Here is a 14183-nt window from a genome sequence, read left to right as displayed (position 1 = left end):
TTAGGTTGTGCATAATTTAGAGACTGGATTTAATTTTCTGTTCTGGTTATCTTCCAAAGGTTGAGGGTTTGATGGGATACATTAGCTAAAAAGCACCAAATATTTCTAGCAAATTCAAATAAATTTTCCCTCTCTATGCATCCAATAACTTATTCAGCTGAAAAAACAGTCAGCAGTAAATAAATACTTTAATGCCAGATTAGTTCAACAGTTTGAACCACTACTCAGTCCCGCAAAAGGTTATTGAAAGGGTAAGGTGCTACAAATGGTTACACTGCACCGATTTTGTTGTAAAAGACCACATTGCTTGAAACCACAGTATAAGTATCTTCCAATACAGCTGCAGAGACAGAAAGGATATTCTCTGAAATTGTTCATCCCAACTGCTGGGATTGCTGTGGCATCAAGACTACATACTCAACAGCTGGGAATGTGTCCTTCTTTTGGGTACTATGCTTCTATTGCCATCACCTCACTGGTGAGGAAGAACTAGATAGAGGAAGACTACTTAGAGAATGTGAAACGGATGGAACAAACGGATCAGGGGGTCTTGGCACAAAAGGTCCAGAAGGATCTTGAAAGAGAAGATAGCTACAAGGAAAGGTCAGAAGACACAGAAGTAGAAAGGACAGAGGCAGAGTAGAATGAAATGGATGGGGTGAAAAGAACAAAAGAAAACAGCAACTTAGCGGCAAAAATGGAAACAGAGTGAATGGGATGGAGAAGTGGGTGAAGGTAGCATCTCCAAGGAGCAAAAAAGGACAGGAACTAAAGAGGGGAAGTAAGAGCAAAAATAAAAAGCAAAAGACCTGTGCAGGAGGGTCTCTCCAATCGTGACAAGTCCCCTACAAATCACAGAACTGACCTCATACTTCCTGAATCTAAACATTCCCTGACAGCGTAGGCACACTTCCCCTATCCAGTGCCTGGTTCCTATAGAGGTAAACAACCTTCTGTGTTCAGTTATTTCTCCAGCTCATGTCATAGATAACCACACTGTAGATAACCACACTGTGAGCAAAAGAACTCAGCCCTTCTGAAAATCCACGCTGAGGGAGAATCACTATGATTTTGCACATGCAATTTCTTTTTCTTCATTTTTTCTAATTGCATTAAAAGCTACATTAAAATGATATTTAAAAAGTCATGAAGTCCAAAATTAGAAACTGTCCCTGTGAGTATAAATTCAGCCTGGTTATGTGCATCTAAACATTTTTTAACACAGTGTAATTGGCTGCCATATAGGCATATATTAGATAGATAGATAGATGGGATAGATAGATAGATAGATAATTATCTCTCATGACTGGTGATATATAATCAGAACCACTGTAATTCCTTTCTTTCTGAAAACAAAGTTACCAATCTTTAAGAAGTCATACAGCTTAGCTGGACCACCATTTTAAGGAAAGATATAAAAATAATAACTCCTAATCAAATAAGAACTCCTGATCACTAATCAAATCCTGCATTTTTTTCTTTCATTCCTTTCCTTGCAGGATAAAACGTAAAGTCTATCTTTTCTTTTTAGCACATGACAAGTACTAAACTTACAAAGCTAGGCAAAGGAAAGCCGTGAGAGTTATATTTAGTTTGTCTGCTTCTTTTCTTTTTTCTGAATATTCACTGGTATGATTTTGGCTATAACTGGGAACTCTTTGTGTATGTTGTATTATTAAAAGGAGTATAAGCTTAAAACAGTTTTTCTTTAAATTACTGCAGCAATTTAAGTGATTCATGCAAAATTACAATAAAAGAAATAAAGACGCAAAGATGAGAAAAACAAAGTTTTCTTTCCATCTCCGATCTCCCTCATCTGTATGAAAAGATAGTCACACTCTTGACATATTCTCCCTATAGAGCATACGTACATGCCCACAAGTAGTGAGACACAGACTGAGTGGTCAGAGCACGGTAGTAAAAGGAAAGACTCCCAGATTCCTGACTGCCTTGAATTTACCACGTGCTATAGTGATGATGTGAGGTTTCATTAATGTTTAATACAAAGACAAAAATTTCAATTTTGACTTCTTGTTTTTATAATGTACAAAAATAATTACTTTTAAAAAGTCATTCTAGAATAAAAATCAAAGTGTTCCAGTCTAAAAATTTTGAAACAGAATGTTGTGATATTTTTAGAACAGAACACTTCAATTTCTCATTGACGTGTTCCCACAGAAAGTTTTAATTATAACAAAACAGCACTTTCTGATGGAAAAACATGCTGTCAGAAAACTACTGACCAGGCCTGTTTCTGATCTGCTGCTGAAGAGCTCTGCAAAACTACCAGTTTCTCCTATTGCTGCAATCATGCTGGAGCGCTCTCCTCAGTGCTCCGCAGTGCTTGACACGTACTTTTCTCCTTGGCCAGCAGATGGCAAATCTTTTGCCACCGGGGTTTTATGCTCTCCAAATTAGGGGTTCGAGATTGCCAGGAAAGGTTTAGTGGGCTTAACATTCAGCGTTGCTTCTGGGTTAGTAACGCTGTAGGTAAAAACACCACATCTGTGCAACCCGTTTTAAATATTAAGCGCTATCAACAGAGCATAAAAAGTTTGCCAGTTACTTATGAGGAGCAAGGAGTATAAATAATGCTCCAAGTGTATTTGCATGAACATAAAAAATAATAGCTAGTCCTGCACCAGAAAAATTGCATTCTTACTGGTACAGATAATCGGAACTAGGAGTCTGGGCTATGAAAATATGTCTGAATTAAACCTATGTTCATGATACTGCTGAGATCCAGAGCCACCTGATGGCCATTCTGCAGCTGTCTGGATTTAATGCGCTTGCTCTCTTGTTCATTCCATCTGTGACAATGAGACAAAATAGATATTTTAACTGACGTATGAAAAATTCCTCAGCTTTACTATGATGGCCTATTGGATTTTTGCTATAATTCAGACATAACCTTTGAATCACACTCGGCAATTCCAATCATCCTCTAATGCTATGTTCAGGTAGTGTAAGTAGCCATGGGAGAGAGATGTGCAAGCACCTGACGAGAAAATGGAGAGAATTAACAATGAACACTGGCATTTGAAAAGACGTAAGAACCCATTTCTTTCCTTGTTTTCTCAGGTCTCTCAGCCAGCAAGATAACTGCTCCCAATTTAGGAATATCAGCTCTGAGGATAAAATGGGTGTAAGTGGCTACAGAATTAGAAATAACAACACTGCATGGCCATTGTCATATAGGCAGAGCTGTACCAAATCCAATGTACAAATTCCTCAAATATTCTTTAAAAAACCAATGAGGATAGATATTTTCAATTCTGTGACCAGCTACCCACACACAACTCTTAATTCTGCTGTGTTTACAAGACTATATTGGTATAATTCAGCTTCCACAGTTTTAATTAAGCTTTAAGTTCATTTGGTAAAATGTAATTAATAACAATTAATAACAAATGAAGTTCATTTGGTAAAATGTAATTAATAACACAATGTTTCTACTGCGTTCTAAAATAAGAGGAAGGCTGCTTTAAGGAGGAAAGAGTGAAGGTTTTCCTAATTGGGTAAGGCATCTTGCTACAATGAATACTAGTATTACTCCTGTTCTTGAACTGGTTTCAATCTGCTGCTGAGTGAAAACCCAAACATAAGCTCAAAGGAGTAACTCCTATCAGTATGGAGTAACAGGGACTATAGACCTGATAGCGATTCTCTTCTCTTCTGCCATGAATACTGATAGTGCTGATCTGTGAGTAGAAGATCAGGCATTAAACTACTGGTTTCACACAGCAAACTACTTATCTTGCTGTTTCAGTTCAAAGTGAGTCACAGAGAATTAGAATTCCCCACAGAATCCACAGTCATGCCCAAGAAGTATATTTGTTTCAAAACTGAAGAGCCTGAACCCAAAATATCTTTTATGAGAAGTCACTGTATGAATTCAGTGGATGACTCTCCATCTTCCACTGGATGTACTTATTACAGGAGCTCTAACAGACCTCTTGGCTTGAAATGAAAAAATAATTGTGTGAGCAAAAAACAAGGGAGTGAACAAAACTGATTAAGGCAGGGAATGAATGCAGATGCACCTTTTATCCATGGAGAACATATTTTTAGCTGAAACTTAGATTACTATAAAAAACCCAACCAGTTGGAGTAGACAAGAAAGGAGGATTATTGATTTTAAGGGGGGAACATAATGCTCATCAACAGAACAGGGGAAGCTAGAGCATGTTTAAAGAAAGACTTTGGCCTACATGCCCAAAATGCTATAGTTCAGTACCTTGAGAAATCCACCAGACACATGTAAAGAAATTTAAACAATAAAGGAACATTGTTTTATTTCTTATTCTGACCCTTAAGCATGTCAGCAGAAGTTAATTCCTTGCCATTCAATCCAATAGAAAAAAGATTAATGCCATAAAACGTCACAGAGAAGTAAATCCATTATAGCTGAATTCTCCTAGTTCATATATGCCAGCTGTTCTACTAGCTGTATATTAACTAAAAGAGTAGTAATGTTCACAAAATTAATGGAACATAGCTCAGCTTCCCAGGAATCAAGCAAGTATTGGCAATATACTTTGTAAAAAAAAAAAAAAAAAAAAAAAATCAGTTCCAGAAGGTATCTAGAATTCAGACTGATCATTTAAGCAGTCTTCTGACTGCTAAACTAAAATCTCTTGTTTCAGTGCAGAGGCCTGATTTTAAATTGTGCTGAGAAGCCTGTGCTCCCATTAACTTTAAATAGCATTACGGGTACTCAGCATTTCTAAAAATCAGGCCTTGGAGCAGTCAGCCAAAGCCTATGGTTTAGAAAACTGATATTACCTGGAAGAGTCTGAGATGGACATTGAGCAGTGCAACACCTCCTTGCAAGCAGGAAAACGTAATTATGGGCAGCATTAACCCTCAAAATAGCTCTTATATTTTGGAATGTTTTGGGAATTGGTACAAGTGCTGGCATTAACCACAACAGCACTAGTGGCTTAACAGCTTTTTTTCCTGGCCCAAATACAGAGATTAGAGTGTTCTGGGTAATGTTTTGCCACATTTCCTTGTTCTCTTGACCATTCCCACAATATAAACCAGATGGAAGAAGCAGGAAAAACAAGCATAAACTACAAGAACCCCTCTTTCTTCAAAGTTCAGTACAAATGTATGGACAGATTAGCAGATTTACAAACAACAACAACTCTGCTTTGTTTAGCTTCAGATTAAGTTACTTTTCTATCATAAGACAACCAAGACACCTCTGAAACTTTCACTAAAGTTGATAGATCTGTTGGTTGTAGCCAACAGTCTAGCATAGGAATAGCGCCGATACGAAGGTACATCTGCGCTCCACTTCACACACTGGACACAGTTAATCAGTCAAGACATTTCTGTATTAGCACACTGTAGCTCTTCTCTTTTTCAATGTAAATACATATTAGCCACCATCAATTGGAGCCAATGAATATACATACTATTTGCAAACTTATGAGAATAACCTGTCAGTTAGCAACATTGGGTTTCTGGCTACCTGTTTTTGTCAATGAAGAACTACATTAAATTGATCTAAGACTGCAACACTAACCTTCCACTAAATATTTATCTAAGGCAGCTAAATTTTAGTCTGCATAGGGACCATCCATTCCTTCTTGAACAGTTACTCTACAAAGAGAGTTTTATTATACAGAGTCATACTTCTTTGAATAATCACCTCAGGTCTCTGAAGAACCCAAACTGGTTTGATCCAGAAGTTCAGTGAACTCTTCTGAAATGTAGCGTCTAATGTTCTGTGGAACTCAGTCCTAACAGAATTATTCCCTCCAGCAAGACACTAACAATTGTTTGGAGCAGAAGATGAGTAAACCCCTTGCTGACATTGAACTAAATCATAATGACTTGTATTGCCAGGGGTTGCCTCAATCATGGATTAAGCCTTGATCTTTATGTGCTGGCTCAAGGGACCCATGCAAATCTTAACAGGATGTCATCAACCACTGACTGCACTGGGGTCTACAGTAAATAAAAAGAATGGTTCTGAAGACCACAGAAAAACTGTCTGCAGCTGATGAGTCTGACAAAATTAGTCTGAATCATAAAATGAGTCTGACTAGTAAAAATATACTTACACATCCAATTCCTCACGACATACCTTTGAAATGGTAACTGATGTATTCATGATCAATATACCTCGCCCAATGCCATTTATGACTGGGAAATGGCATGTATGAGCTAAGTGCTATAATCTCAAAGAATAACAATTTCACAGCAAGAGACTGTAATGCTAAAAAAAATCTGAATCCCTAATATACTTTTATTTATTTACAGCCTGAATTGCTGATTCTCAATCAAGCTAACAGGCTGCTACGGGAAAAATTCACTCTGACCCAATCCTCAAACAGACTCCAGGAGAAATAGTCAAATACCATTTGATAAATGGTGACAAAGTGCAAAACAAGAAACGGTGAGGAAGGGCTGTTCTATCCAAGCACACTCAATACAGCAATCAGAGGGTTAAGCAATATCGACATACTAGTATCAACATAGCTAAGACAGTGTTATCACTCTAAAGCTTGATTCATTCTCTTCAAGGCCTCACTATGCAAACACGGCAGGTGTGGTGGGTTTGCCGAGCAAGGCATGTGGGTTCAGTCGCCTCAGAAAGAGACAAAAGACTGCGAGAAGGAGCAGGTGAAGGATAGTAAAAAGCTGCAATATGTAACATGCTAGACGGATGTAGAAACAGTGGCAGCAGCTTTTGGATGAGTGTTTTGCAGATAATTCTGCAACGATCATGAAGAATCTTAGTCTACAAAGCTCACCCCATTAAAGAGATTCCACAGAAAGCATGTCTGATGTCAGTTCTATAGTCAGTATTCTTGAGAATCTAATATTTACTTTTCAGTTATTTATTATACATTTTCACTCAAAAGACATCTGCTTAGATAAAAGAAGATGAAAGATCATTGATAAAAGGTTGATAACAGATCAATTTATCATAACAATCTTACCACAAAAAACACCATTTCACTTGCATTTTGAAAGGTTTCACAGCACTGCACAGCTGAATGTAACAACTGACACATTTTAATACATACAGAATTCATCAGCTCCAGATTATGCTGAATTTTTTTAGCACCACTTTCTTCTTGCTTATCTACCTACTGAGGTTTTTCACAGCTGTCTTTACCCAGAGGAACAATATTAATGCCAAAGTAGTATCAAAAAGCAGCTATCTTGAAGCAGCAGTGAGTATTTTCTAAATGATAAAGTCACTCTTCTTCTCCCTCCTCTCTTTGCAGTATTTCCTCCTGAAAGCATGGGAGTGCGCTTGCTGGCTCATCACTCTTGCTACCCTAAACAACTGAGATAGCTTTGTTCTTCTGCACCAGCAGTTCTGCTCATGAACACTGAAACTGAATTTCCTTTTTTAGACAGCAAGGACGCAGACTTTCTTCCTCTTCTCCCTCCCTCTGCCTCCCCTCCCCCTCCTACAGTCTTTGCTGTGCCCTCATCTTACCTTCAACAGCAGAAGAAATCCATGCTGCAGTTTTTTTCCTCGTTAGCAGCTCTATGGCAACAGCAGCTCTGAGGCAGCAGTCCTTTACGGTTCTCACTTTTCTCTCTTTCCTTCTGCATAAAGATACACAGCTTGTTTGCCCAGTAAATTAGCAAGGACAATTCTGATGTGATGTAAATTAACAAACACAATTCCGATACAATTTCAGAAAGAAAAGTGCTCCCAGGGGTACAAAGTTGTATTCCCAGAAGAGCTGAATGTTAGCAATGCAAATGAATAATGGTAAAGGAAATCCTTTTGTGTAATAAACTGTAAAATCATATTTGTGATAACTCAGCTTTCTTGGACAGAAATGTGAAAAAAAGAAAACTCTGAGCTTAAGATACACAAAATTTCACATCCAAATGAAGTCCTGAAACTCTAAGTATCTTGTCATTGTGTGACTGAGTCTTTATTCATTATTAACACACAAATGAAATCAGTGGTTTGTTTGTTAAATTCCTGCTGAAATAAAAGGAATAATGTCATATAAGATTTTGTAGTCTCGTAACCCATGGAAAAGTGTATATCAGAATATATTTAGAAATGGTAACACAAGCTATGGAGGACAAAAGAGCAAGCAAAGAAAAAATACCAGTAACGGGGTGGTTACCGAATACTATAGTATCAGCCTGCTTAGAAATTAGGATTTTCCTCACTTTGCTACTTTTAAATTAATCAGAAGAATGAGCTACAAATAAATGTTGAATATGACAGCAAATAAACAACTCCTTAAGACTCAGAAACAATTACCAGAAGCTCTTAAAGTACCTAGCACAAGATAAAACTACTTTGAATAGAGGCACATATGTTTTCTCTATTTATTTATTGCAAAAAATTGCCAGTAAATTATAATCTAATCACTTTCAATATATGCATGAAATAAATGAATCGATATATGTCTGTAATTCAGCACGAACTCTCATTTCTGTCTCCTGCAGTGTAAAGAACAAAGGTTTCTGGCCACTGGCAATTGCTGTGACATGACGTGTTAAAGTGCATGCCCTGGATTAGCACAAGCAATGCCATAGTTACTCCTGGCTAAAATAATGTGATCACCTGCATCCTGTCCGTGCTTGCATCAGTAGATGTCCGTGCTTGCCTGTGTCAGTGGACCCCAGGAAAACGTGGGCAGCTGTTCCTGGGTGCAACCTGAGAGGAAAAGAATTAATTCCCTACTATCCAGCACCTTACGTGTTCATTTTTGTCTCATCTGGCAATATTCAATTAGCATATAAAATAATATATAATAGCATTCTGGGATGGGTTAAAGCACAAACAATTGGGACTAAGGACTGGCCTACAGAGGCTTCGTAACACTAAAAAGAAACCACAAACAGAGCAGAACAGTTACAAGACAGTGTCTTAGCAGCCCACCTGGCAGCTTCAGCTTCATGGGCATACATTTCAGACCCAATCATGACAATAGCATGCATCTGTAACACTGTTAAAGAGAAAAGCCTTGTAATATTTACATTTTTCATCAAAAAAAATCTCAGAAGGATTAATAAAACAAACAAACAAAATTATTAAACAAGTCACAATGTTTTCCTTGATTAATTTTTTAAACTTTTACACAGGTAGAACCTCAGCTTTCCACTCAGAACTGACTGCTTTGTAGGCTGAAGCATAGCACATAAACCCATCAGTCCCAGCCTTAAACAGTTTACAATCCAAGAGATCTTCAAAGACAGGAGATCATAATTTCCATTTTATAGGCAGGCGAAACAAGGGTACAAAGCTGAAACTACTCATCTATAATTTCATATTAAGCTGGTATCAGTGACAGAAACAAAACTCAGGGAATCTGAGCTATAGTTACCTGCAGGACTGAATGGACTCAATTTTCTTACAAAAAGTAAAGCTCAGTAGAAAACTTCCAGTTTGTAGAAACTAAGATTTACCTTGAGGCAATACTTCTGACTACACAGCTCATTTTATTAATGACAAAGTATTTATCTTTATTGTTAACATTTACATGTTGTAACAAGCTCTATAAACTGCAAAATACTGTTTTGGAGGTTAAAATACTCTGCTAGAGAAGGAGGAAGAGACTTCAGTTAACGCACAAGGCTGGATATGGACAGAAAGAGCTTCTGTTAAAGAACAATGAGGTAATTTCTGTGATATCTTACTCTTGCTGTTTAGGGATGCACACATTTTAAATATTCTGACAATAAAGGCCTGTAAGACACTCATACCAAAGCTTTCTGTGCAATGCTGTATCAGTTGATAAAACCTAGTCATTTTGTTGTCACTAATCTGAGATGGGCCCTGGTAACTCATAGCACTGTACATAAACTCTGAAAAGTACAGTGTGCTTGCTCTGATGTCTAAAAGCACAATTTAGATGGGGAAGGACAGAGTTGTATGACTTGGTCTTATCAGTCAGGACATAGAGCATCTATCAAGGTAAGCATATCTACAACATACATTAGAGATTATTATTTTTTTACCACAAACTCTGGTCCTGTGAATACACCCCTGTAAAATCAAATAACTTCTTGGCCTTTTTGGTGTTTTCATCTTGGCTTGGTTCACATGCATTAGTTCCTCCTCCTAAGAACATAACACTCAACTTTTTTACCAATGAGGAAAGGTACTCAGAATTAACTACAGAGTATAGGTCTGCCTGTAGTGGCTGTTTCGAAAATTAAACAACTGAAATCAGCTTAGTAATTAAAAACCTCAAGCATGGTCAGTGGACTCCAAATTGAATAACCATGAGAATAAGTAACTTACATCGATGGTTAACCAATATCAGAAGGAAAAATGTTCTCTTCAAAAGAATGCATAGGCTCGTATTTACTTGTCTCTCAGAATTGGAAAAAATGTTCTTTGCAGACTGTCTCACAGAAATATATGACATGCACTATTTCACGGTAGTGCAGAAGTCTTCCAATTGACTTAAAAAATAAATGTAACCACAGTACTCTGTCAGGATGTTATCAGCAGCTGCCACCTGCTTAATCTCTCTAGCTTTCTTTACTTTTGTAACAGAAAGAACAAACTCTACCCTGAAAGTATGCATGTAACTTCTATCAAAGATTTCTAAGCCTCCTACCATTACTGAACTCCACATTTTTCAAACATTTGCCCACACGTAACCTCTGAGGCAAACACTATCATCCTCACTTTACAGAGGAGAAAACTGAAGTGCAGAACAAGCTCTCATTCCAATAAAAGTCAATGGCAAGTCTCTAATAAATATCATCTGTTCAATTTTAGTGCTATAATTACATGTCTGTGGTCACACTGGGAGCCTTTAACACAACAGAGAACAGAACTAAGCTGACTCCATGTCCTGGGCCTGACTACAAGCCTTAAAAACTGCAAGAAAGAATCTAATCACTCAATCAAGGAGAACATTCAAGACCTAAAACTATGACTATCGAGTTTTATAGCATGCAGACGACTGAATGACTAAGAAAATCATAGAAAGAAAAGTATATTTCTGCTTCAAGTATTTGGGTTGGGATTTTATTGTGCCAACATTCCTCTTATTACCAGAAGAGTTACTAAAATCACAAGACCACTATAAGTGATCCCATATGGTAGTTTTCTTACTTTATACTCATTTAAAGAATTAACAGGAATTCACATACTTCCTCTAAGAAAGGAAATACTCATTTTCTAAAGTTAACACTATTTTTTATTAGAAGCCCAACGTAATGCTAACTGAAGTAAACGGGAAATTTTTCACAAGTTGAAAGGCCACTGGATGAAACGATATGTATCTATTATAAAAATAAGAAGTACTTCACTTCCCTTAGTTCTTTAGATTTTTGACCCTCTGAGACAGGGCTGAGAATCCCAGGTTCCTCTGAGGCCCCAGAACATTTCTGCCACTTCCTTTCAGCAGCAGGTTACAAGAACTTTCCCACTGTATAAAAGAGAAACCATCTTTCTCAAAAATTCATAGAGAACTTCATTATTCCAGAATAAGAAATATGTAATGCATAACTTAGAGACCTCTGAAGGCACTAAGTTCACTACAAGTCTGAATTTAAGCTCCAAACTCTACGAGGAAATGGATTAATGGATAAATAACCTGAAATAGGGAATTCACACAACTTTGCCATTTCTTTAAAAAACAAGTAAATTAGCCTTAAGCAGTTTAACAAATTAATATCATCAAGAAAAAAAAAATCTTACTGGGAGTGAGAGAACTCAGGCTAAGAAACAAAACTATGCAAAACTGAAGCAGGAACACTCCTTGGAGACTTGTGCTCAAAGCAATTAGGGAGCACAAGCCACAAACCACCATGCATACATTTCAGACAAGTGAGTCAGCTGGTCAGCAAAAGGTCCTATCCACCCTACATCCTCTGCGCAAGTCTGAATATCTTGAATAGACTGAGCATGTGGGACAATTAAATTAACTAAAGCAGCTTAAATCCCACTGGCTTTCTATAGCGCTTGGCTCCTAAATCATTTAGGCATTTTTGAAAATGTTCCTTATTGGCCTAGCACACAACTATTCAGTGAGACGAAACTTCAACTGGGAGAGAAAATCCTGTGTCTGGATGTACTTTCAACTGGGAGAGAAAATCCTGTGTCTGGATGTACTTTCAACTCACTCAACGAGGACCTCGAGATTTCACAACACAAGTTTGATTACAGTTACAAAGAGTAGACATACCTGTCAAAGCATAACAACGTTGTAAAATAACCTTAAAAAACAATGACAAAGCAAGCCTAGCAGCCTAATATACTAAAGTCATCATAATGTGGATTTCAAATTGCACTGAGATACTAAAGAATACAAAGCAAGCTTTCTCAGTGCATTAAACCCACTGCATCTTATAAATTTTTATTATTTAGTTTGTTTAGATTATAATTTCAGTGGAATGACAAAAAAGCGTAAGTTAGCATTAATGAAACACTGTGACTGTATTTAAATAACAAGCATGGGACTGCCGGAATTTGGACTTTCTCTCTCCCCTGGGGATTTTCCAGAATCTTTCCTATCCACTCCTACATCTGAGGAAGTACACTTTTGTTTAGGCAGGATCCTTTGGGAATGATTAATTGAAAAACATTACTTCTTGCTAACAACACCCTAACAAATCATCTTGATCCTTAATGTGATCTGCTGTGAATAAACTCCGTCTATTTACAATTGCTTTCATTGCCCTGCTAGTTGTGGCAATCAAATAATATACAGTACGAACTCCAGCATCAGACTTGCAAATGCAGGAGAGGAACTCGGGATCTTCCAGGCTTCCCATGAAGTAACATGACAGTTTCATGGTAAATTCAAATCATGGTATGAAATTTCTAAAAGGAGATTTCTGAAATTTCCTAATGCAAACTGTGACACTGCCTTTGCCAGAATATTGATGAGCAGGGATTTCTCAACTAGAGCTCGGTTTCAGGAGGTGTCAGCTCCTACTGCTTTCTTTAGATACATCATTCTTTACTTCAATCTGCATGAATGACGACTGGAAACCAAGCTGCTAAACCAGCTAGTCCATCTGTTACCCCCTGTTAATAAATGTAGAATTATGTTCACTCTCACTAAAGAGTTCATGATTCACCAGGATTGTCTTTTGGGGAGACATCTACTGAAGTATATTATGTGCACATATAAATGTGGCCGTGGATCCTATCTTTTGTAGCACAACTTATTATTTAGTAGCTTTTTGGTATCTTTTCTGCCCTATGATAACATGAACCTGGTCCTTGAAGAGCACGTTTTCAGTTGAGACTGGTCTAGGACTGGTCTAGAAAGCTTAATAAGATTTAAAGCCGGGGGCCATAACAAATCCCAGTGTCAATCCAAGATTTTTGTCAGTGACAAAATCTGACCTTTTGATACCTCTCACTGTGATGCTTCATGTTCAGAACACAAATAATCCCAGGCAGAGCATAGCTACCACCAGTCTAGAAATACACAAATTAGATAAGAGCTCTCAAATGAAATGGCTGTTTGCCCTGCTGTAACCAAAGAGGTATTTCTCAAAAACCGTATTCAGGTACACAGGTTTTAAAGAGTAAAGAATGTCAAAATGTTTTCCTCTCGTACAGTCAGGGTCATTGCTAGGACAATAATCCTGGATTTCTGCTGTCTTGTTTCACAAAAATAGAGGATGGATTCAGTGTTTCCAACCCTTTGTTTCTCCGAAATTAATGAAACAAAATTTCTTTCCTCTTTTCATTTGGTGAAGCAAGTCAATGATTTTCACTGGAGGAAACATTGGATTCCTTTCCTCATATGTCTTGATGTGGAACATCCATATGAATCTCTTTAACATGGGAACTGATCATTTGTTTCTTAAAACATAATTTCATAGTTCCACTCATACAACACTTAAGGCAAATAGAGAGCATCTGATGAGAGGCCACCTGACTGGGGACCATCTGATTCTATAGCAGTGGATTAAAATAATTATGAACCACAGCAAATAATATGGCCAACTAATCAGATTTGTCAAACTCCGCCAAACTCCGCCATGACCACGTGACAAAAGATACCAATATGCCCACAGACTTTTTATTCAAGCATCAGGTAAATCACAGACAACAAGATCCTGAGAGACATGGAATTTTCAAGCTCCTCTATAAAGGCCAGTGATCAGGAGCTCTGGGGAGCAGGTAGCACTGCTTGGCTCCATAGTTGCCTAATGTCTGCATAAAGAAATCTTGGCATCTGATCGAGAGACTCCCAGATGCTGTT

Source organism: Mycteria americana, chromosome 7, assembly GCF_035582795.1.
Source record: "Mycteria americana isolate JAX WOST 10 ecotype Jacksonville Zoo and Gardens chromosome 7, USCA_MyAme_1.0, whole genome shotgun sequence".
Classification (NCBI taxonomy): domain Eukaryota; kingdom Metazoa; phylum Chordata; class Aves; order Ciconiiformes; family Ciconiidae; genus Mycteria; species Mycteria americana.
The sequence above is the reverse complement of the archived record's forward strand: the minus strand, read 5'-3'. Positions refer to the sequence as shown.